General features: G+C 43.8%; 2 long non-coding RNA genes across 2 annotated transcripts in view; both read left to right on the top strand.

The window, feature by feature from the left end:
- Positions 1-95: 95 nt before the first annotated feature.
- Positions 96-4,034, top strand: LOC128349020 (uncharacterized). Its single transcript, XR_008318498.1, has 3 exons — positions 96-187; positions 3,116-3,306; positions 3,550-4,034. It is a non-coding gene; the product is annotated as an uncharacterized LOC128349020 (long non-coding RNA).
- A 497-nt stretch (positions 4,035-4,531) lies between these two features.
- LOC128349021 (uncharacterized) overlaps positions 4,532-24,781 on the top strand; it is an 81,813-nt gene continuing 61,563 nt past the window's right edge. Inside the window, exons 1-2 of the long non-coding RNA XR_008318499.1 lie at positions 4,532-4,973; positions 9,205-9,266. This is a non-coding gene — a long non-coding RNA (uncharacterized LOC128349021). The remainder of the gene's footprint in view (positions 4,974-9,204; positions 9,267-24,781) is intronic.

Here is a 24,781-nt window from a genome sequence, read left to right as displayed (position 1 = left end):
AATCCGCAGCCTGCCCCAACTCTAATGAGAATAGGGCTACGAGCGATCGCTGCCCATCTGGGCTGTGATGTCTTTTTGGTCGTCCCTCGCTTGCACGCGCTTGGTTCAGGCTCCGCACCGGAATGCGAACCGGGGTTCTTATCTCTCTCACGGCTTACGCGTTACGCGCCTACCCCCACGTACACAAGTATGTACATGCCTGCCTGCCTGCTATGCGCTGTTAGAGTTGCCAATTCTGACTGAAGCGATTCCTGGAGAGCCTCCTCTCCTCCGGCAATATTTTTATTTATTTATTTTTACATTTATAGCCTGCTCTTCCTCCAAGGAGCCCAGAGCAGTGTTCCAAGGCTGAGGCCTGACTCAAAAGGAGACAACCCGAGCAGTTCACTAGGAAAAGAAAGGGGCTATCTACTATCTGTTTACCTATTCATGTGTTTGTTCTATACCGCCTAGTATAAAACTCTCTAGGTGGTAATCTCTAGGATGGAAATCTCTATCCATCCATCCAAATGGAAGACAACTCTGAATTTCAGATAACCCCCTTTTAAAAATGCAAGTTATATCTATCGGTGGATTCAGAAAAATACATGCTATCTATCTATCTATCTATCCATTATCTTCAGTGTTTATATCCCACCTTTCTCAAAATGGTCCAAACTCCGTCTTTTCCTAGCGGAAGAATTATGGTTGCCCTAGGAGAATATGTGGAAGGTACCTGTGGAAGGTACACATGTTACTATGTGGTTGATTGATTGATTGATTAAGTGCAATTTGGTGTCGACTCTTAGTGACCACATAGATAGATTCTCTCCTGGAAGATCTGTCTGCAGTTGGCCTTTAAGGTCTCTCAGTGGTGCATTCATTGCTGTTGTAATTGAGTCCATCCACCTTGCTGCTCGTCATCCTCTTCTCTTTCCCAGCATTATGGACTTCTCAAGGGAACTGGGTCTTCGCATAATGTATCCAAAGCATGATAGTTTGAGCCTGGTCAGTTTGTGCCTTGAGTGTTACTATGTACGTATTGTAAATCTGACATTCAGCTGCTCTTTGTTTATCAGAGAAAAAAGAGGCAGGAGTTAGCAGATGAATTTCTGTCTGGTGAAGTAAACATCTATAGCTTCTGTACCAGAAGTCCTCCTGCCTAATCCTAGATCTGTCGGGTCAGGTCAGGCTGTGGTCAGGGGAAATCACTCCACACATCCTCCCTCTCCATTATGATTTGATATATTCCAGGACTGAGCTCAAATGCTAAAAGAAGTTTCTGGACCTCAGCTTGCACAGGAGCCATAATTATTGACTGTAGTTGTGGGGGGAGGAGCAAGGGCACCAATTGCACCCACAGACAGCTGCTTTTCCCCCTGCACCCCCATTTCTGCTTCAGAGATCTAATATGTGGGTCACCCCACCCAAAAATGCACCCCTTTACTGTGCCCACCCCCTCAATTTTATTTCCCTTGGTGCCACCACTGCAAAGTTGCCATGCTACCAACTTTGTGGGAGCTGTTCATTTGTTGTGAATTTCTCAGTGATACTAACTAGGTCCCCAAAAGCAGTAGAAGAGCTGTTCAAAGAGGTCAGCTGACTCTCACTGTCCTGCCTTGCAGGGGCGTAGCAAGATTGGAGTGAGCCCAGAGACAAGATTTTAAAATGGGTCCCCCTCACTGAAGCTCAGCTCATGAAGTAAAGAAATCTTAAATGAGGCTGAATAGTGATAACAAAAAGCAGAGTAAGATTATATATATATCTATATCTCCTATATGCCACAATAGAATATCATTCTAAATTATTTTTTTTTAAGGTTTTGTACAGGGGCGTAACAAGGCTGAAGTGGGCCTAGAGACAAAATTTTAAAATGGTCCCCTCACTGACACACACACACACACACACACACACACACACACACACACACTTCACAATATTTGGTCATGTGACTTGCCTCTGGGGGCCCCCTCGAGGCGTGGGGGCCCCCAGGCAGCCACCTCCCCTTGCCTAATAGTAGTTACGCCCCTGGTTTTGTAAATTGTGGATGATGCAAGTCATTTAATGGTACTAGAGAAAGACATGCTGTTCTGGTAGCTCCAGGTCTTAACATTCACATCAGTTTCGGAGGATGAATACAACTGAAGGAAGCCCAGGCGGCTGCGTGGCTGTGGAAGTCAGTCATGTGACTTGCCTCTGGGGGGCCCCCAAGGCAGTGGGGCCCCCAGACAACTGTCTCGCTATTATAGTTACGCCCCTGCTGTCTTGTCAGTGTGTCAATTCCTCAAGCAGAATAATAGAAGGATGCACCAGAATCCTGCAGAGAATTACCATCTCTTCTATTGTTTTCCCCACTTATGTGTTTGGTGAAGTGCACAGTATGATCACACACACACACAGACGAACATAAGAAGAGCCCTGCTGGATCAGGCCCAAGGCCCATCTAGTCCAGCATCCTGTTTCACACAGTGGCCCACCAGATGCCGCTGGAAGCCACAGGCAGGAGTTGAGGGCATGTCCTCCCTCCTGCTGTTACTCCCCTGCAACTGGTACTCGGAGGCATCCTGACTTTGAGGCTGGAGGTGGTCTATAGCCCTCTGACTAGTAGCCGATGATAGACCTCTCCTCCATGAAGTTATCCAAACCCGTCTTAAAGCCATCCAGGTTGTTGGCTGTCACCACCTCTTGTGGCAGAAAATTCCACAAGCTGATTATGCGTTGTGTGAAAAAGTACTTCCGTTTGTTGGTCCTAGATTTCCTGGACACACATACACACTTCTTTATACACATTTTATCCCCCTTCCCCAAGTGAAGCTTGGAAATCCTCAAAAGATCATTGCCAGTAGAGCTGTGTTTTACTTTTTTTAAACTGTAGATTTATGTTTTACTTTTTAAACATTTTAATGGTTAAAAATATTCAGTTCTGTTGACACTGCTATTTTCCTGTTTTTACATGTGGCTGTTGCTATCTTTATTGCTCCCCTGTTTCAATACCCCTTCTTCTCTTGTCTTCATTGTTGTTTTAATTTATGTAAACCGCCTCGAGTCTAAAGAAGTCAGGTGGTCAATAAATTTGCTAAATAAAAATAAATAAATAAATAAATAAAATGTCTGCATCTTTTGTATTTTTACACAGGAACATACGAAGCTGCCTTACTCCAAGTCAGACTAGCTCAATATTGCCTACTCAGACGGGCTGTGGCTCTCCAAGGATTTAGGCAGGAATCTCTTCCAGCCCTTCCTAGAGACGCCAGGGCTTGAACCTGGCATCTTCTGTGTGCAAAGCAGATCTCTACCACTGACCTATGGCCCCATTATTACTAACCTGTAAGCTGCCTTGGAAGTTTTTAAAATGGCAAGGTGGGGTAGAAATATTGTAAATAAATACTTTAAAGGTGAGGGTAAATGTTAGTTGGTGGAGCTGAGAACATAAATGACTGCCTTGCTTCACCAGAGCAAAGCCTGACTAGTTCTGTTCTGTTTCCAACAGTAGCCAGCCAGGAGGAAGCCTTGGGGAACTCACAAGCACCATATGAAATGGATAACTATCACTTGTTTTGTTCTTTTCAGAAGGACACTGCTTCTGAACATGGAAGTTCTACTTTGTGATAGTGGATCACGGCTGTTGATTGATCTCTCTTCCATGAATTTGTTGAATCCTTCTGAACATACTTAAAGCTAGCTGGCATCCTCACATCTTGTGGCAGAGAACTTCCCTGTGCATGGTGTGAAAATGAACTTTCTTTAGAATACACTGAACTTGCTACCAGCCAGCTTCACTGGGCATTACTGGACATGATGAGAAAGGGGGAGAGATTTTGTAGTGACAGCGAAAGACAAGATCTGCCTGTCATTGTGTAATCAGTTGTGCTACAACATTTGGATATCCATGACACTAGCTCTCCAGGAGCTAGAGGGAAACAGATTTCGTCAATCATAAATGAAACAGAAGAGGCATGTGTCAGGGCTGGGAATCCAAAATGTATGTTTGTTTGTTTGTGATGCTCAGTCTTTTGTTTCTACTTATATTAAAACTAGCCTGTTCCTTGCTATACAGAAAAAAAAGTTGCCTAAATACAGTTGCAAGCAACCTAATGGTGCATTGGGGAAATGGCTTGCCTTGCGAGCAAGAGGTTGCTGGTTTGAATCCCTGCTGGTATGTTTCCCAGACTATGGGAAACACCTATATCAGGCAGCAGTGATATAGGAAGATGCTGAAAGGCATCATCTTATACTGTGCGGGAGATGGCAATGGTGAACCCCTCCTGTATTCTACCAAAGACAACCACAGGGCTCTGTGGGCGCCAGGAGTCGACACCAACTCGACAGCACAGTTCACCTTTATCTAAATACAATTGCACTCTAGTTCTCCTTTTCAAAGGAAGAGTGGGAGGCTGGAGTGGTAGAGAGGAGGTAGGCCCTGGCTGGAAAGGGAGGAAGGAGGAAAGAAATGGAGGAGGGAAGGAAGGGGATGGATGGATGGGTGGATGGATGGATGGAGGTGGGGAGGGTAAGCAGGCAGTCTGAGCTGAGGGTGTGGAAATGGCTGGGAGGAGTACTTCCTGTTTATTAATTATTTATTGATTGCATGTTTATACCACCCCTCCCAATTTGGCCCAGGGCGGTTCCTTGCAGCTTGGGAAAGAGGTCTAGGAAAAGGAGATGGGGGCAGAGGCGTTCTTACCCCTGGACTTCCAGGCAGAAGACTTCTGGGCAGAAGTCCAGGGCCTCCACCACTGTTCTCTCTAAGAGGATTCCGAGATGTTGGAAACTCCCAGAATCCCCAGCTGCAGTGGCTTTTGCTTGGGGATTATGGGAGTTGTAGTCAACAACATCTCGGAATCCCTCTTAGAGGGAACACTGGCCTTCACACCCCCTGGGGCCCCCCAAATCCTCTTTATTCTGTCCTGGGTGGTGTGGTCGCTGGGCTGCTGTGCTGCTGAGCATGACTGTGACCTGTGCCAGGTGGCACAGGCTGCTTTAGAGACAGTGGGGTGAGTGGGTAAAGAATATGTGGGATGGAATATGTTGAGTTGCGTGTTGAAATGTTTCTGCTAATGCATATTTGCATCAATCTACCTGTTTTATATTCTTTCATTCTTGTGAGTTCGGTTGCTGTTTGTGCCCTTAAGAACCCATGTGTTAAAAATACTGCATGTGCCATGGTGTGTGTGTGTGTGTGTGTGTGTGTGTGTGTAGGAGGATGATGCTTAACTTGCAGTGGGGAGGGGAGGGTGCTCCAAAGGCCTTTAGACCCAGGCTCCAAAATTATATAGGCACACCTCTGGATGGGGGTGGCAGAAACAGCTGCTCAGTGCAACAGCTCATCACACAGTTGCCAATAAATGGTGCGGGGGGCATTAAATTGGACTGGGCCCAGAACGTCCTGTTGTACCCCTGCATATGTACACAATATGTCAAGTTAAAATTGAAAATGGTTCACATTAACCTTTTTTAATTATTAAGAAAAGGCAAGAGTAGACACTGACTTTCAGGCCTGCTAATGCTTACCCGTAAACCAGACTTGCAAGCCGCTCCAAATGACGTTTACTCTATGCCCGCAGGCTTCTAAATGAAGACTAGATCCAGCCTTCCAATTATCTTGTGTTAAGCTGTAGTAATTCTTGAGGCTAGACATTTCAGAGTTCATTCAGTCCAGCCACACATCCTATTAATTCACTGAAGAACCTTCCTTGCCAGAATACCCTCACGAGAGGCAACATTTTAAACAAGAGCCCTCCAGAACACCAGGCAATTCATTATTCTAAATGTCATTTGTATTAAATTAACACATTCACAAACTTGTCGAGAAGGCAAGACCTGTCACTCACACCATATATATCTATATAAAATTTTAAATGCTGTGGTGCTTTGGACCAGGCAATTATTATTTAACACTTAGCTAGACATATTTGCAATGTCTGTATCCTGTACTCCTTACCCCATGTTTGTGTATCAAAGTAGTTTTCCAAGGTCAGCTAGTGTGTGCAATTATCCAGGTCCAATCAATGGATGTATCATAACTGATGCTTGCAGTGCCTCCTGTTTTAATATCAAAAGTTGCATGGAGAATGATAGGCTGATTTCAACCAATCTGCCAGCATAGGACCAGATCCTGTACTAGATCCTGATCCAGGCACTGTTAGTCATTATAAAGACCAGGACATGACTTAATAATGTCATTGGCCTAGATATGCTTGCTCTTTTCTCTCCAAATAGCACATGTGTGTGTACTGTATCAGGACTATTGTGGTAGGTAGGGAGGTTTGAACCCTACCCCTCTTCATGGCAATAATCTAGAACCAGGAAAAATTAGTCATGGTTCTAAGTCCTCTATTGCTTTCACTGGGATTTATTCATGGCTAAATTTATCTGGATTGGGGCATATGCAATATTTTAAGGTTGCTTTAATAAGACAAGAACTGCTCTATCACTATCCCATCTTTGTCAGTGATGGAATGCTTCAGGAATAAATTATTGTTGCTTATTTTACATGGCTTACATACTACACAATGTGCTGATGCTTAGAGATATCAAAAAGTGACATATAAATAATCTAAATAATAATAATAAACATAAAATTTATAACTTCTGGTCTATGCAGCAGTCTCAGTGACTATTACAATATATGCACAGTCAAATGTATTGTTTTCTAGGGGAATATCAGTCTTATAAACATTGCACCTACTAGGCCGTCTTTGGTCTAAATTGGCGGCTACTTCTATGGACCGAAGGCTTCTACTCTTGCTCATCAGAATGCATGAGAATTCTTTTTTAAGAGTGCGTTTGGACCATGCTGGTAATCTTACAAATCCAGTACCCATTAGGAAAGGGGTGCGACAAGGGTGTGTGTTGGCCCCTTACTTGTTCAATCTTTCTATTAACGACTTGATAAAGTGTTTGCAGACATCTGACACTCATCCACCAAAACTAGCTAACAAGAAAGTCCCAATCCTGATGTATGCCGATGATGCGGTGATTCTATCTCAAACCAGGGCTGGGCTCAAAAGAGCGTTAGATGCCTTAGCACTTTACTGCAGAGACGAGCATCTACAGATTAATTATGATTAAATCTAAAATTATGTGTTTCACCAACAAAGTAAAAAAATTTGTATGGATGCTAAATGGACACCGATTAGAACAGGTAAATCAAATAAAATATTTGGGGGTAATTTTTCAACATAATGCTGGGAAATCAGCACATATAAGCATGGTCACAGAATCGGCAAAACGCAGCACAGCAGCAATTTTAAGATTTTTTAGAACTCAGGGTGCAGGCTTCATACCAGCTGCCTTAAAGCTCTTTACTGCAAAGGTCATTCCGCAATTATTGTATGGCATACAACTAGGTCCATACTCAAGGTTTGACACTTTGGAAAGAACCCAATCAGGGTTCTTGAGGAATTTATTTGGCACGCCAAAATGTACAGCAAATGTGACTTTAAGGACAGAGGCTGGCTTTATAAAAATTGAATCTTGGGCCTGGCTTCTGATTATTTATTTCTGGTTGAAAATACATCTGCGACCAGTTGGTTTAATTCCTGAGTTTCTCTCAGTTAGCCCCCAGTCACTATGGTGTGTCACAGTAAGTATGAAACTCACCTCTCTAAGCTTAGACCCAACTCAACTGCTGGAACTGGGTCTAGTGAATGCGAAAAGAGTGGTGAGACAACGCTTTGTTGATATTGAGATCCAAGAAAACTGGGCTGCGCTTCCAGAGTTTTATAAAACTATAAGAACTAATATGGATCTTTTTCCCGCAAGATATCTGTCGACAATTACTTTTTCTAAGTTTCGATGGATATTCACGAGAGTAAGGGTTAATTCCCTTCCATCTGCATTTCTAGCTGGGAGGTTTCAGGGTGTGCCTTTACAAGAACGACATTGCAGTTGTGGGTCAGGAGATGCAGAAACTGTCGCGCATATTCTTCTCCACTGTAATCTCCATTTATATCCCAGGGAACACCTTATTGCTCCTTTAATATGTAAACTGGCAGATCAATCCGATGCCAACCTTGTAAAACATCTGCTTTCAGATAAAGATGCTTTAGTTTCTATTTCTGTAACTAAGTTTAGTTATATTGCTTTTAAAAGGTATAATGGGATATCATCCCAATTTTAAATTGTATATATATATACACACACATTTTAATGCTTGCTAGTTTCCATTTTCTGTTTGGTCAATGACTGTAAATAAAATTATTACTATTACATTGCACCTACTAAAATTATTGCCCCAAGGACATTGGCAGCTAGTAAAAGATCAGGAAAAAGAATATTTTTTTTATCATCTGAGAAGTCAAGTGATTTTCCTCCCTTTTTAAAAAATCTACAAATATGATGGATTTATGAAAAGGAAAGACAAAAATCTCCATCTCCCAATTTGTAGCATGTAACAGTTCAGTTGCAGAAAATATAGTAGCAGCACCACTGCTGGATTTTTTAATTTTATTTTAAGATGTAATCAAGTTAATGCCTGCAGAGAGTGTACTGGTAGATGCCTAGTCTGGGATTAAATAGGATGCTTTCCCTCATGAGATTCACTTCTCCTCTCACAAACCCATCAAATAATTTAGTTTGTGTCACCAGCTGAGAATGGAGGAAAAATAAAGGTTTGTATCTCTTCTTGTGATTGCACACCATTCTGGCTCAAGAGGGCTCTGAATTTCCATTTAGACTCCGAATCTGAAAAAGCCCAAGCTTAATAATAATGGAGAGATGGAGAATTTTGATATTGTGTTTTCTCTGCCTTGGGACACAAAAGCCACAATGACTGTCTCACTAGATTGCCAGAAGCTCCTGCAAACTGGCAGAGCAGTACTAATTGTTTTGGATAATGTCTTCCTGGTTTTTAGTTAGATATTCTTTAATCTGATCTTTGTGGTGCTGAGTGAACAGCTCTGGTTTTGTACTGTACCTTCAAACTCCCATTGGTATCCAACCTTTATTAATCCCGTGCTTATTTACTACAGGGGGGAAAGGATGGCTGAGAATCAACATACATCATAATTTTGCAGATACTGCTTTGCACTTTAAAAAGAAAGGCCCTCTGCATATTGTTTAGATATATTTGGCTAGCATGAAGGTTGATTGAAATGAGCAAAGTGAGGTTTGTTTACTTCTGAAAATATTGTATCAGAATGATAGTTCTTCTAATACTGATATTGTATGTGTGTGCTGAAATCTCAGACTCTTTTTCACTCCTATTTCCTTTTGTTATTTCAGATACTCTCCCTTGGGTATTATTTTCCACACAAATAGATGAATGAATTCACAAGGCAACTGTGGTAATTATGTCTTTCCATTATTTTTTCCTTCTTCAAATGGTCAAATTACTTTTTTATTACTTGGGAGCTAAATATTTAGTTGGTTCTTTTTTATCAAAATGTGAAATACAGTCCTCATCTTCTTAAAACCCTTCAACTTCTGTCCTTTGGCCATGAGTCTGATTTTTTCCAGTCCTTCTCCACAGCCTTCTGCCCCCATCCCCAATTCCACAGTCTCTTAACAGACAAAAACATCCTATCATATATAAGGGCTGCTGTGTATTGTGGTCTACAGACAGACCATCCTACTAATATATAAGACCTCCCTTTCTCTCCTGCTGCATCCATCTATCCCACTGCGTTTCCTTCCATTTTGTTCCATGGATCCAAACCTCTCCTTAGGCCCTGTGTATGGTTTCTTTCCCAGTGAAACTAGCCTCATGACTGCTCCGCATTATATATCTGATCATTTCTTCTCATTAGTTCAGACCTACTGAGTCAGCACCTACTAAAATTCTCGCAGTCACAGGTGGAGTAAATGTAGTAACTTGTAGCATTCTTGGAACTGGATATTAATACCCTACTGGAATAGAAATCTTTTCTATATCTGCATTCTCTGTCCTATTCTAGGGACAGATGCGGGCCCACAAGTTAAACAGCAATACAAGCACACACAGAGGGGGATGGGGAAGTGATTTTTGCTTCTCTTTTCTCCCTGCTAAAACTTCCAGGAATATGTCTCTGAAGGGACATATTCCTGGAAGCAAAAAGGGCTTTTTCAGGGAGCAGAGAGAAACAAAAACACTTTCCCATATCCCTCCATGATGCAGAGCTGTGGAACAAGCTTTCACTACAGTTACTCTCCTTCCACTCTGCGAGGGCACAGGCCTTTTCCTGTCCTCATATCACTAGGCAACATCTGAGTCATTATTATTATATGCATATTAACAGGTAGATTCCTTCTTTGTCTATAATTCAAAATAGACAAAATATTGGAAACAAAAGTTTATGAAATTGAAAAAAAGTCTGAAAAATGGGGCGAGAAATCTATCAAAACCTCTCCAGTCTTTTCCTGCCATCTCTCTGTCCCAAAGGATACTACTGGGAATATCCAAACAGCAACCCTGTTTATATGCTGACAATGTGGGTGGGTGGGGGGAAAGTGAGCATCTTAGGTACAGAGTTCCAGCTCTCCTTCCTGTCTCTAATTCTGAAACTCCTCCATTGCCAGACTTGTGGATTCTTTTTCTTTTCTACTATTATTTCTTTTATTACTATTATTTCCTGTATCTCTTGTTTTCAGAAACCAAATATTACACATCATAAATGAATGGTTACTGTTCATAATTATAGCTTTTCTGTGTCCTTTTGGAACCATTAGTTTCCCTCTATCAAAATATGAAATTTAAGGGATGTAATAATGAAAAGATTCATATAATTTTTATAGGGAGACTGTCAAATATGATGGCCTTGACCATAAGTGTCCACTATAGCATTCTGGAAACCAGAAAAATGTAATCACAGCTCTCCTCCTTTCTGTCTACTTGAGAGGGATACAACTGTATATTATTGTTGCATAATAGAAGTGAGCACGGATGTTTGAAAACTCATATTATACTGTAGCCTCTTGTTTAACCTCCTGCATTTTGCTTTCATTATGTAATTATGTTCAACCTAGATTGCTTTCAGAGAGATGGCAGAAAACATTAGCTGGTAAATCATCAGTGACTAAGAATGTGTGGCATCAACTTGAACCACACATTCTCTAGCTTAGAAAAACGACTTCTCAGAGCGCATGTGACCGAAACAACATTAAACAAGTTGTAAGAACTAATCTGCCTACTTTCCTTTCACTATAATCTTAATTGATAATTACCAGTTTCACAAGTTAGCCCACTTCAGCCTTAAACGTACACCATCTTGAATTGGGGTGGATGACATAACCACAAACTATGCCATTGAAGTTTACCTGTGTGTCACACATTACAGGTGTTCCAAATTTGGTTCAAATCAGTTAGGCAGCCCACTTGTGCCTTACCCATTTATATGTCCTCCATCTTGAACTGCGGTGGATGACATCATCACAAAATACACCCTTGAGCTGTCCCTATATGTCCCTACAGCTGTAACAAATTTGGTTCAAATTGGTTAGGCGATTCACAAGTTAGCCCACTTGCACCTCCAATGTTCATGCCTTCACCATCTTGAATCGAGGTGGATCATTACAAATTACACCCTTGAGCTGTCCCTATGTGTCCCTACAGCTATAGCAAATGTGGTTCAAATCAGTTTGACGGTTCATAAGTTAGCCCAGTTATGCATCAAATGTCCATGCATTCGCCATCTTGAATGGGGTAGATGACATCATCACAAACTATTTATTTATTTATTAAAAATTTCTTATAGACCACCTCCTCCAAAGACTCTAGGCCATAGAGATGTCCCTATGTGTCCCTACAATTGTTCCAAATTTGGTTCAAATCAGTTAGGTGGTCCACAAGTTAGCCCATTTGTGCCTCAAACATTTACGCGCATCCACCATCTTGAACTGGGGTGGATCTCTCTCACACACACACACACACACACACTCTGCTGGGTGATCTCATAAGCTTACTTTGCTTAAGGAAATTAGGTTAACAAAAAGCACAGGGAGCTACAATGCTACAGAACCTAAGTCTTCATATAGCTGCAAAAACAACATAGTTCATGTCACTAGAAGAAAAACAGCAGCATGAAAATCTGCTTTCTCCTCTCAGCTTGGAAACATTCTGAGTGTCCAGCTGCTCCAACAGCAAAAGTTACATGATGCAGCAGTTGCTGGACTGTGCCACTGCACAGTCACCTCACGAATAATATGTCCCCTGCTAACTGAGTAAAAGGCACCTTTTTAAAGTGGTGATTCTCTTATATTTAGCAGAGGGAGAGCAACTGACACTACCCATCCCCAGCACAGCACCCCTCCAGTGACTGTTGCTGGTGTCTATCTTATGTTTCTTTTTTAGATTGTGAGCCCTTTGGGGACAGGGAACCATTTTATTTATTTATTTCTACCTATGTAAACTGCTTGGGGAACTTTTGTTGAAAAATGATATACTGTGTACAGTAAATGTTCATCGTATTCATATTTGTGACTGAGTGTTCCCCTGACAAGCTATGTCTTTGTGTGGGGTTATTTTTTTGGTTATTGTTTTTGTGTTTTGCATCAGTCAAACATGCAATCCTCCTCCTGCATACTGGGGTGGTGCAGTTCAACTAAAGTTGCATCAAGTGATTCTGCTGGTCAACTAACTTGGCTTGAAGAATGCCAGATTTCATTTTTTGAAATGGATGTTAATGGAATTGGCGGGGACCCCGAGCTATGCAAAACATGTTGCTATTGTGGGTACCATGCATCCCTTAAGATGGGGCACTCTGATATGTGCCCCATCTCAAGGGATGTGTGGCACCCACAATAGCAACATAGTCCGTGGGGAGCTTTCCTCTTTGCATTTAAAATCTGCTAGAGCTTCTAGGAGAAATAAAATTGGCTGTCTATCACTGAAACCTCTCATAATACGATATGTAAGCTTGATAATGTAATGACAATGCATACATCAGAGATTCTGGTCTTGTGTGATTTCCAGCACGCAAGGATAATTCTTCCTATGTGCTGGATATATTTCTGAACAGATAGGATTTTTAAAATAATACGTCACGTATAGGAACATAGGAAGCTGCCATTTACCAAGTTGGACCATTGGTCCATCTAGCTCACTATTGTCTACACAGACTGGCAGCAGCTTCTCCAAGATTGTAGTCCTTCTCAGCCCTATCTTGGAGGTGCCACAGAGGGAACTTGGAACCTTCTGCATGCGAGCTTGCAGAGCGGCCCCATCCCCTAAGGGGAATACCTTGCAGTGCTCACACATGTAGTCTCCCATTCAAATGCAAACCAGGCTGGACCCTGTTTAGCAGAGGGGACAGTTCATGTTTGCTACCACAAGACCAGCTCTCCTCCCATATAAGCTGCATTATTCCATCTACAGTGTTGTAGACCGGTTCGCAATTTGACAGATGCCATCTTCCTAAAGAGAGCAGCACTTTGGCCATCTGTGGCCTGGCTGTGTCTTTCTTCATTTGGCACTCCTTCTATTGGCCACACTCTGTCCTTTTCCTGTTCTGATTTATTATTATTGTGAACTCATTCTCTGCAAAGTTCAGCATTCTGTACTTCTGGCTGTGGAAAATATACCCAGTACGTTAATTAATTTCTGAGTGTTTTAAAATGCACACTATACTATAATCTCCTGCTGTTTAACCTGCTGTATTTTGCTTTCATTACATATTAAGTGTAATTCTATACTTTGCTCAGTTTTAATTATTCCCCCTTCAAATTCATGCCATTGCAGTATATCATAGGAACAACAAAATTTATTCTTACCATGCAATTCTCAGCATGTTTAGTGAGTCTCTCTGAGTTTATATCTTCCCTTGTAAATGTGTTTGGGACAGGATTTTGGCCTTAGAGTTTTAAAAACAGTCTATAACCCTGGGAAAAGAATAGACCTCTGCTTATCCATGGCCACAAAATGTTTGGTCAGATTTTTTAAAAATCTGCATTGACCCCAGAAGGTATTCAAGCTGTGACTTGATCAGATCAGACCTTTGTAGGAAGGCCTGCCATGCTGATTAGTGGCCAGTGAGAACTGCTTTCTTCTTGTCCTTGCTATTCAATGATGGAGGACACCACTAATAGGCTAAGGTGTAAACCTTCTTCTTCTCACTGACATCACACACTCTTAGTGGTATTTTTGTTTCTTACATGAATCAACTTCACCTTCTTCAGGAATTTGCTTCAGCAGAATTTTAGCCCTTTCCATTTTAGAGGGGGAAAAGAAAACATCCCTCTCTTGGGTTGTTTCACAGTGAGAATATACAACGAGAACATGGTGCAGGAACAATACATTATAGCCTGAAAGGGTTAGAGAAGTAGTGAAAGAAGGTCACCTGTCTCCAGCTGCTTGCCAGTGTAGCAAAACATAATTCTAGCTGAACCCTAGAGGCATCCTGTGACTATACTGTTAAATTTAGAACTGGCTCATGCTTATATTCAGCTCAGTTCTCTAAAATAATTTTAGGACTTCATTTGTTCATTCATTCATTATATAAGAGCACAATAGGAATCCAGATGGACTGGACTAAAGTTCAGTATTCTGCTTCCCACAGTGGCCAACTAGATGCTTCTGGGAAGCCCACAAGAAGGAAACCAAGCCATTGTCTTCATTTGTTATTGTCCACCAGCTTTGGTGCTCAAGGGCTTGCTGCCTCTGAACATAAAACTGAAATTCTATACATCCATCTTATTAATAGCCACTGATACATCCACTCTCTATGAAAGTGTCTAATCCTTTCTTAGAGCCATCAAACTCAGCAGCCATCATCACATCTTGTGGCACTGATTATGCATTGTGCGAAGAAGCACCTTCTTTTGTCTGCCCCAGACAAGCAATCAGTTTCACTCACTGGATAGCCCCAAGCTCTAGTTTTAGCGAGACCAAAAAATAAAATAAAATAATCTCTATCAACCTCCTCCACACAATGTCATAACCCTAGATCCAGGATCGAACCTTATGACTTCCCTCCCTCCCCCAACCGAGGACCTCCCTCCCCATTCCCAAAGACCTTATAACCAACCCACACTCCCCTCCCCCAACCTTATGACTTCCCTTCCCCAACCTTATGACCCTATGATCAATCCTACCTCCCCCAGCCTAATGGCCTTATGACCAACCCTCCCTCCCCGCCAATTGGGGATGAGGCAGACCATACAGGGGGTGAAATGGGGTGGGAAGACCTTATGACAGGGCTGCTCAACTTTGGCCCTTTTGCAGATGTTGATCTACGACTCCCGTAATCCCTGGCTATTGGCCACTGTGTCTGGGGATTATGGGAGCTGTAGTTTAAAAACAGATGGTGGGGGGGAGGGGGGAGTTGAGAAGGCCTGCCCTATGTCCTAGGCCCTGGGTGACCTCATGCTGCTGGGATCCCCCACACCAGGAGAAACAAGGGAATCCAAGCCAGCACCTCCACTGCAACCTGGGGACACAGCCCTGCCTTCCTCCATGAACTCAAAGGGCTCTCCTGAGCACCTGCAAGTCCTAGTAGAGCAGGCCCCCCCCACCAGTGCCACTGAAGCCAGCACTTAAGAATCCCTTGCCATACCCAGCTTTTGTGTAATCTTAACGTAATCTGATATTAAGGTAATCTGGTTTCTTTTCCTTCAAATTTAGGTACTGATTTAAAGGCATGAAATATTATTGATTTAAAGGCATGAAATATTATTCCTCCCTTCAGATATTAAGAACATGTGTGGATGCTCTCAATTCCTCCCTCCACCCCCACCCCACATAAGGAGTTTCCGCCTGTTCTTCATTGACCATATTATTACTGTTTGGTCCTCCCCCCACCCCCCCACCCCAACCTTCCTTTGCTGTTAAAAATGTGCTTAATGAAAGAACCAGAGGTTATAGTAAGAATGCAGTTGTCAAGCATGTGCCCATATCAAGTGTTTCATCTTCGGTTCCACTCAAGTCTAATTAGAGTTATTAATATCTTTCAGCCAGTGGCAGCTGGCGATTTGCATACATGAATAAACTATCAATCTGTCTGTCAAATGTTGTCTTATATTATGCACCTGTCTGAACTACCTGACATGAAGGAAACTGTCCTGGATTCAGAAGCAGGACTCCAGAGAGAACACCAAAGCCCACTTCATTTAGCAGCCTCCCAAGAATGAAAGGTTCAGTGTCAAGGCTTATGAAAAAGCATGTTAGGAGTAACTTCCTTTTCAGTCCAAAGAGACTTATGTTCATATTCATAGTCAGATCTGGCCTTGGGGTGGGCGAGCCAGGTGGTTGCTCAGGGCACCTACCTGTAAGATTCACTGAGCTCAGCTTGATGGCTCACGGTTTGTTGAGTGCGGCTGTGAGAGTGTGGCCAGTTTCCGGAACTGTAGCAAGAGAACACTGGCAGCAAAGCTGCAAATTATTGAGAACAGCTCTAGGGATGCGCGGAACTGGTTTGATTCGAACTGGACCAGTTCAACCAGTTCAAACCTGAATTGGACCAGCTCCCACCCCCAGGAGTGTCGATCTGAGTTCAAACCAAACCAACCCCAGTTGAATGGAACTGGTTCAGCAGTTCTAGGGGTATGCTTGTAAAGGGGAATCTGGTGAGGATTCCCCTATACAAGCAAAGGGGAACCCTGCCTTTTAACTGCTTCTAATGGTGGCCAGGGGGCGGTGGCAAGAGGACACCTTACCACTTGTGGCTCCTCTGAACTCCTGATCGAGTCCAACTCTCCTGGAATTGGTTCTGTGCACACTCCTAAACAGCTCTGTGTCATAAGAACAGCCCTGCTGGATCAGGCCCAAGGCCCATCTAGTCCAGCATCCTGTTTCACACAGTGGCCCACCAGATGCTGCTGGAAGCCACAGGCAGGAGTTGAGGGCATGCCCTCTCTCCTGCTCTTACTCCCCTGCAACTGGTACTCGGAGGCATCCTGCCTTTGAGGCTGGAGGTGGCCTTTAGCCCTCCAACTGGTAGCTGTTGATAGACCTCTCCTCCATGAAGTTATCCAAACCCCTCTTAAAGCCATCCAAGTTGTTGGCTGTCGCCACATCTTGTGGCAGAGAATTCCACAAGTTGATTATGCGTTGTGTGAAAAAGTACTTCCGCTTGTTGGTCCTAGATTTCCTGGCAATTAATTTCATGGGGTGACCCATGGTTCTAGTGTTATGAGAGAGAGAGAGAGAGAGAGAGAGAGAGAGAGAGAGAAGAATTTATCTCTATCAACTTTCTGCACAACATGCATGATTTCATAGACCTCTATCACGTCTCCCTGCAGTTGTCTGGAGTGCTGCATTCTCAGTTGTAGCCTTTTATATTACAGTACTTGTAGTCAAGTGGTGAAGACACTGACCCTTTTCAGACACTATGCAGGACATGCAAATAGGTGCCTGTACACATGTACATGTGTTTGTGAGAATGACTGTACATGCATTCATTTTAAAAGTGAACTGGATACTTGAACAGTTATTTCTGGATGTTTATTGAAGCTGTTCTAATGAGCAGCCAACCTTGGGCTTGACTGCCTGTGGGAACTGCTGGGATCCAGATGGTTCCCAGCGCTACCGTACAAAACCCAGCTTTCAAGCCTGGCTTTTAGCGGGTGCTCCATTAACCCAGGCTCCGGGATCGTGTGTCAGCACGAGTTGCTTGCAGGTTGCTGACACAGAGACGGACACCTACAGTGCCTGTTGCCCAGGGGAATCCCCCAAGGCACCACACTTGCGGCCTCTAGGCTGCTGCGCCAGTAGTCAACATACCAGTCGTGTGCATAGTGGTGTGGTGTGGCCGGGGCCAGACAAGAATAGTCTGTGGGGAAGTAGGTTTAACCTTGCCTTCATCCCTGCCCACTCACGTGATCATGTGAAAGACCCCGTTGAGTTGTATAGTAATACCTGTAATTTATATAGTAATACCTGTAATTTATTATAGTGTGTGTGTATGTATATGTGTATATAGAGAGAGATATAGATATAGACAGATATAGAGAGAGAACCTGGGTACAAATGCAGTGGACAAATACTACTGTACATGTACTGAACATTATGTGTGAGTAACTGCATGTGCATCAGATCTGTATGTGCATACACTTCACAGTTTGTATAATGTGTTGAACGTAATGTGTGAATAGGGCTAACTCTCATTCTTGTTTGGTGGTTAGCTGTCCAGGTTTTACAGTGCTGGTGAGGCTGCCATACAACTTTTGTACTGTGTTGTATTTTCATCATTCGGTATTGGGGTTGCTAGTTTGCAACTCAGGTATTGATTGCACATGGACCTTTAAATGTCCCCAAAACTGGGGGAGAGAGAACAGCTGTGGGATTTCCTGCCTTTTCTCTCTCTGGTCCTGTTGTCTGCCTTCTCTCTTATTTGCAGCGCCAAGCAGGACATCTGGTGGGCCAAGTGGTACAATTGGGGCACAGATACTGAAATGGGGAGGGAAGAGGTGGGAGCAGAGGCGTAACTATAGGGGGGGCAGGGGGGGCACGTGCCCCGGGCGCCATCTTTTCTGGTCACGTGGGGGACGCCGCCATGACCAAATTTTTTAAAAAATTTTTTAAATTTTTTGTTAATACAAATGTTTCCTGCTCAGTGCAGCAGCGCTGCAGCAGTCAAGGGAGCGCGTCGGTGCCCCCTTCCCCACGAGCGGTCCCTTCCGCACTGCCTGCGCCCCCCCCCATTGCTTTGCTGGCGCCTGGCGGCCAATCAGTGGCCTGGCTTGGCGGCGGCGGGCGCTTGTGAGGAAAAACCTAAGTATAATGTAGTATGTTGGGGGGTGGGGGGGGCGCGTGGGGGGCGCCATTTCAGTGCTTGCCCCGGGCGCCGTTTTCCCTAGTTACGCCTCTGGGTGGGAGGCCATAGCTGCTTTGCCTTCTCCTGCATTGAGGGATTTAAAAGTCAGGGTTTGGTATCCTATTCTTACTTAAAAAAATTTTTTTTAATTTTTTTATGCATACATTTGGATTTGTTTCTTCCAACTAATTTGTGAGCTGCCTTATTAAACATCTTTGTAATAAGGTAGGATAAACACCCTAAATATAAATAAAATATCTGTTGTCTCTTTAATTTTATAATGCTGCCATTAACTGCCTTGAGGAATTGTCTTGGGGAGCAGTCTGTGAATATTAAAGTAAATAAAGGAATCAAAATCAAAGTTAAAAAGCGATACTGCATTTTATTTTCTAGTGATGTGCACAAAGCTTGGGCAGAAACACCAGGATGTCTTGTCAAATGTTGTAACTTGTGTGATGTGTCTCCCTTCCAATTCAGACACTGTTTCCTTGCCTGTTGGAAGACTACATGAATTCATCAATTATTTAATGCTTGCAAAGTGCCTTAGAGCTATCAAGTGTCATCAAACTAGGAAGCTTGTTCAGAAACACTGACATTCCACATTTGCTTAGAATAACATTCCTACATTCCAGGTATTTTAAAAACACAATGGCCGACATACTGCACATTGTTCTGTGCGCCTTTAATGAAACATGCATGCAGTTGCACATGAACACTCTCATGCAAATGCAAAAATTGTCCAAAGGCAGTTGAGCAATGGGTGCCCATTATTCCCAATGGCAATCTATTGTTGTGCAACTACTTTTGCAAAATTCTTTTGTTTCCACAAGAGCATTCATGCATGTTTCATTAAAGGCACACACAATGTTGCATGTTATGTCAGCCATTTTGTTTTGTTTTTCAAAGAGACTAAGTTCATACTGGTATTTTGTTTATTAATTTATTTAAACATTTCTATCTCATCTTTCTTTCAAGAAACTCAAGGTAGCTTACAATTTTAAAAGATTTTTAAAATCCTATTACAATGTAGGAATGTGCATGGAACCAGTATGGCTGGTTCAGTTCTGATTCCAGTCAAACCAGGCCCGGTCTGGTTCGACCGCCAAACTGGGCCGAACTGGTTTGTGGACCGGTTTGGTCAATACTTGTAAAGGGGAATCCGCTGAGGATTCCCCCTTTACAATCAAAGGGGAATTCCCTAAGGGCGGAGGGGAGGAGAACTTACCTTCCCAGTGGTGGAGGGATAGTGGTAGGGGCTCCTCTAAACCCTCCACTGGTCTCCTCAATAGCAGCCTGGGCTGGCGTCTGTGATCTGCTTCGAGCCTCCACGCAGTAACTGTAGAATGTGCAGCAGGCCTCCATGCTGTTGCACAAGAGCACTGGGCTATCTATTCTAATGGCCTCCATATGTGCACAGAGCCCCTCTGAGTGCACTGCACTTACTGCATGAAAGCCCAAACAGCTGCCGGCCTGGGCTGCTATTGGTGAGGCTGGTGGGGGGTTTAGAGTAGCCCCCCGCCACCAGCAGGAAGTTTTGCTCTCACCCCCTCTTCAGCTCTTTGCTTGTAAAGGGGAATCCTCAGCAGATTCCCCTTGACAAGCATTGCCCCAAACCAGTTCAGCTCAGTTCTGTTCAAACCAGGGCCAGTTTGACTTGAACTGGGGTTTAACTTGAACCGGTTTGCACACCCTTATTACAATGTAACAACAGAACACAATAAAAGAGTTCTTCTGGACAACAAAACAGGAATGAAAATGAAGCAAACATCAAACTAACTCAGAGAAAAGCTGAAAAGGTGAGATTTTGCTAATCACCAAAACACACCTGGAGAGAAGGCTGTTCAGATCTCATAAGAACAGTCCTGCTGGATCAGGCCCAAGGCCTATCTAGTCCAGCATCTACCAGTTGCCTCCAAGAAGCCCACAACCAAGAGGTGAGAGCATGCCCTCCTGCTGCTGCTCCTCTGCAACTGGTATTTAGAGGCATCTTGCCTCTGGGGCTGGAGCTGGCCTTTAGTAATGCTACCTCCCAGTTCCATAGGGTGGGGTCAGCCCCAAGAAGGTCGTCTCTTGCGTGGCCACTCAACACACTTCTGAAGGAGGAGGCATGCACAAAGGGTCTCCTGAGACATTCTCATGGGACAGGAAGATTCCTGCGAGAAAAGGTGGTCCTTCAAATATCTTGGTCCCAAGCGGATTGGGGCTCAAAAACTTAAAACCAGCATTTTGAATTGCTCCCAGAAACAAACTAGTAACCAGTGCATCTGGAAAACAAAATGGTGTACTATGTTCTAAGGGTCTCACAGGAGTAGAGTCAGGCTGGTGGCAGCCCGTGTGCAGCCGTGGCGGCAACCCCCTGTGCCCGCCTCCCACGTCTGACTTCAGATGCGCCTGGCTAGCCTTGCCCCTGCATCAGACGCGGGGGCATGGTCTCCCTTCCAAACGGGGATGCGCGGACCTGTTTGGAAAGGAGATCGGCCTGTGCTGCTTTGAGCAGCACGGGCCAGAATGACTCTCCCTGGCTTAAAGGCAGAGAAAGTTGTTCCGGCCACGCCGCCAATGCAGCTCGGGCCGATCTCTCTCCTAAACGGGGCCGCGCGGCTCCGTTTGGGAAGGACATCGATTGGCCCCGTTGTGTGGACAGTGGGACTAGGAGCAGCTCTCCCTGCCTTTAAGGCAGGGAGAGTTGCTCTGGACAATTTCAGCTCCAAACGGCCCCACATACTATCTCATGTGCAATGAACATCATGAATGAATATCTGTGCATGCATAAGATCTGCATGTATATCTTATACAGATTGTATGAGTGCTGAACATAATGTGTGAATAGGGCTAGTAACTGCAGGGTCCTGACAAGGTGAGGCTGTTCTCTTGAGCAGCCAAGCCCAGGCTTAGGCAACCAAGTCTGGGCTTGGTGGCTTGTGAGAACCACCCGCATCCATGAGGGTCCAAACCTCAGTGCCAAACCCTGCGCCAAAGTCCGGCTCTAACCCTAACCCTAACCCTGGCTGCCGAGATCATGTGTCAGTGTGAGCTGTTTGCAGCTTGCACTCGCTGCTTGCGCTGAAACAGAGATGGGTGCCTAGAACGCCTGTCCCCTGGCAGAATTCCCCAGTGCACTGCACACAGCGCATGGTGCACTATGGGATACCCAGAGGCTGGGACGACGAGTCCCGGCCTCAGAGCAATCTGCCCTGCTCTGCAATGCACAGAGCAGTGTGGGGTCATGTGGGAGCATGCACCACGTTCCTACCAGCCAAACAATGATAATCCTTAGCTGGAGGCAAGGTTTGGGAAGCCTCCCCCCCACCGCCCACCCGGTAGGTCACGTGAATGGCCCCAGTGAATGTTATTCATCTGCCCTTGGTTTTATTGTTTCTTCCAGGCTGCCTATTGATTGTTTGTGCAAGAAGTTTGTTGTCTGGAGTTCTCCATAAACTCCAGTGTGTGTGTGTTTAACTTACACCATCTTTAGCTTTTTAAATAGATAATAGCTAAATTTGTTTCTTCAGCAGGCACTGAGGTCATTCACACAATCAAAAACTGTGTTCTACCTGGGTTGGGGGATGTGTGTGCTCCCAATTTTCAGTTGTGTGGAAGCAAGGTATGTGTGGAGTGGGGAAGCTACCCAGGTTTTCTTCCACACAGTCACTTCTACCCAGGTTTTCCTCCTCCTTTGCTTTCACACCACTGAAATTTGGGAGCACACACAGCTCCCAAACCCGGGTAGAACACAGTTTTTGATTGTGTGAATGATCTCATTATCTGCTAGAAGATGCTTGTTTAAATGGGCATTCATGACTGGCAGTGGCTGGTGACCACTAGCTACTGGGCATACTGTACTCTCTTGTATGTCCAGTAGGCGTAGGCTGGAGAAAAACAATTTCATAGCAGCTACTATCAGGAACGTTGCTTGTGAAGGAGACACAGAAATTCATCTTAAAGTAGTGAGCAACATTTCTGTAAAGCTGACTTTGAATCCCTTCCTCAAACCTTTCCCTAAGATACAGACTTCATCATTCAATCTCCAATTTTCACTCTCTTCTAGGTACCACTCTAGCTGAGCTGAAACTGTCAAGCACTACTTTCAATATGTTTGAAGTGCATTCTAGGAGATCCATGCAGTAATTAATTTTTTCCACCTTTTATATGGTTTTCTTAGTTATTACTGCATTTCTTAATGGCATTAAAAAGCTACTCTTGATCCAGGAATACTGAGTACATCAGTTCCCTTTGCAGGTATGAGTGTTGTCAGATCTTTCAGTGCAGACATCAGCTGACACCTAATCATCCATAAGAGGCTGCTGACAAGCTTATGCATAGTGCCCGTCAATGCTCTGTTTGTTTGTATTGCCCGCCAGAATAAGCTTCTTCCTAGAAAACATCTCATACAGATAATAAACTTTCTTAGTCACAGTCGACTTGAGATTCAGGGAAAATATAGACATTGCACTGACATTCTACCCAGCTCCCACATGATCATTCTCCCCACCTCTTACCTTGATGTTTGAGTTCTCCCTGTTGAGGGTTGTGTGAACAAGCCTAAAGTCTAGTTCAACATTTTGCTTTCATATTTTCCATCGTGTTTTGCAACCACAGCCAGCCAGATGCTACTGGAACTTAACAGGCAGGACTTTCCCTCATCACCAGGTATTCAGAGGTATACTACCTCTATACATGAAAGTTCTATAAAGCTTCCCAATGGCCGCTGGATGCACATATATATGAATATAGGAACCTGCCTTGTCCTGAATACGTCTGTTGATCCACCTAGCTCATTGATGTTTTGGATCTAGTCATCCTTCACCAATTGCGGTTTTGAGTATCCGCGAACAGGAAATTATGTCCGGTGTCGCCAACCACAATCCATGTATCTGTGGTTGGTGAGATTTTTAGTGACTTGGGGCGGGGGGGGTAGCAATTTTGGGGCAGTTCAGAGGTTCAATCTGCTCATTCCTCTTGCTGATCATTGATCACCCTTGCCCAGTCCTCAAATTCCCAGAGGTTCAATCTACTCATTCTTCTGGGTGACTCTTGGCAATAATAAGGGATTTGGGGGGATTTTTGCAGATTTTTTCCCCTTTATTTTTTGGTCTTTTCATTATCTCGGTTCCCCTAACCCCGTTTCCCATTCATTTCAATGGCTCACCAACCACAAATTTGCCAGCCATGGGATTTTGCCAGAATAGAACCCTCGCAGTCAGCGAGGGATGACGGTATTTGAAAGAGCCCTGTTCCAGACATCCTTCCTTCCCAGACCCTGCCGACATTCATGATATAGTTTAAACAGTTCAGAATGAGCTGTTAGATTAAATATCCCTTAACAAACTCATTCCTCCCCTTGTTTCTGTCTTGTTCCTTCATTACACACTCCCGACAGGTTTTCAGTTTGCCAGCTGGATTATTTACATAAGCTTCTGCTTGCTGGCTGTAAACACATTGCAAGACTTACAGTTTATGTGGCACGTTTACTGGAGACAGTTCTCTTTGTGCATCCTGTCTGCTATTTTTATTCCACTGTGCACACACAAGTACTAAATATTGAGGTATATGATTCAAAGTAGTGGAGCTGGGTTGTCAAGTCACCAGCCAAAGATTTCTGAGAACCACGCCAGCTCCTCTGCCTATTCCAACAGGAATCCTTGTGTTTTTTACTACAATCGCAGAGACTTTTCACATCACCACTGGTGCTCGAACACTTCCCTGAAGTGTTGGCCAATCTTTTCTCAACCTGTAAGGCCTGGATCTGAACAAATCTGGAAGACATAGTTCCAACATGCAGCTTGGATATTCTAACAGCTTCTGTTGTCTCTTTGCCTAGTTTGTTGGGTGCAGGAAGTGTCCAACAGAGATTGCATTTTAATTATACTATTGTTCCTTCTCTCAAACAACTGAAAAGAAAGTGTGGACAAAAAGCCAGAATATCAAGCTCAGAACAAGCCTGTTGTTATTAATTTGATTGCTCTGTGGACTTTAAAGTTCAGCTGGTCAGAGGACAGACAGCTCTAGTCTGACTCAAGAATCAATAGGTGCCTAGACTCAGCCATCAACCACTGGCATAAATGCAGCGGAGCAGGGGTTGTATAGAACATCTACTTTACATGTGGATGGTCCCAGGTTCAATCCCTGGTGTCTCT

This window comes from Hemicordylus capensis, chromosome 3 (assembly GCF_027244095.1).
Source record: "Hemicordylus capensis ecotype Gifberg chromosome 3, rHemCap1.1.pri, whole genome shotgun sequence".
NCBI classification, from domain to species: domain Eukaryota; kingdom Metazoa; phylum Chordata; class Lepidosauria; order Squamata; family Cordylidae; genus Hemicordylus; species Hemicordylus capensis.
This window is presented reverse-complemented; position numbering and strand designations above follow the sequence as displayed.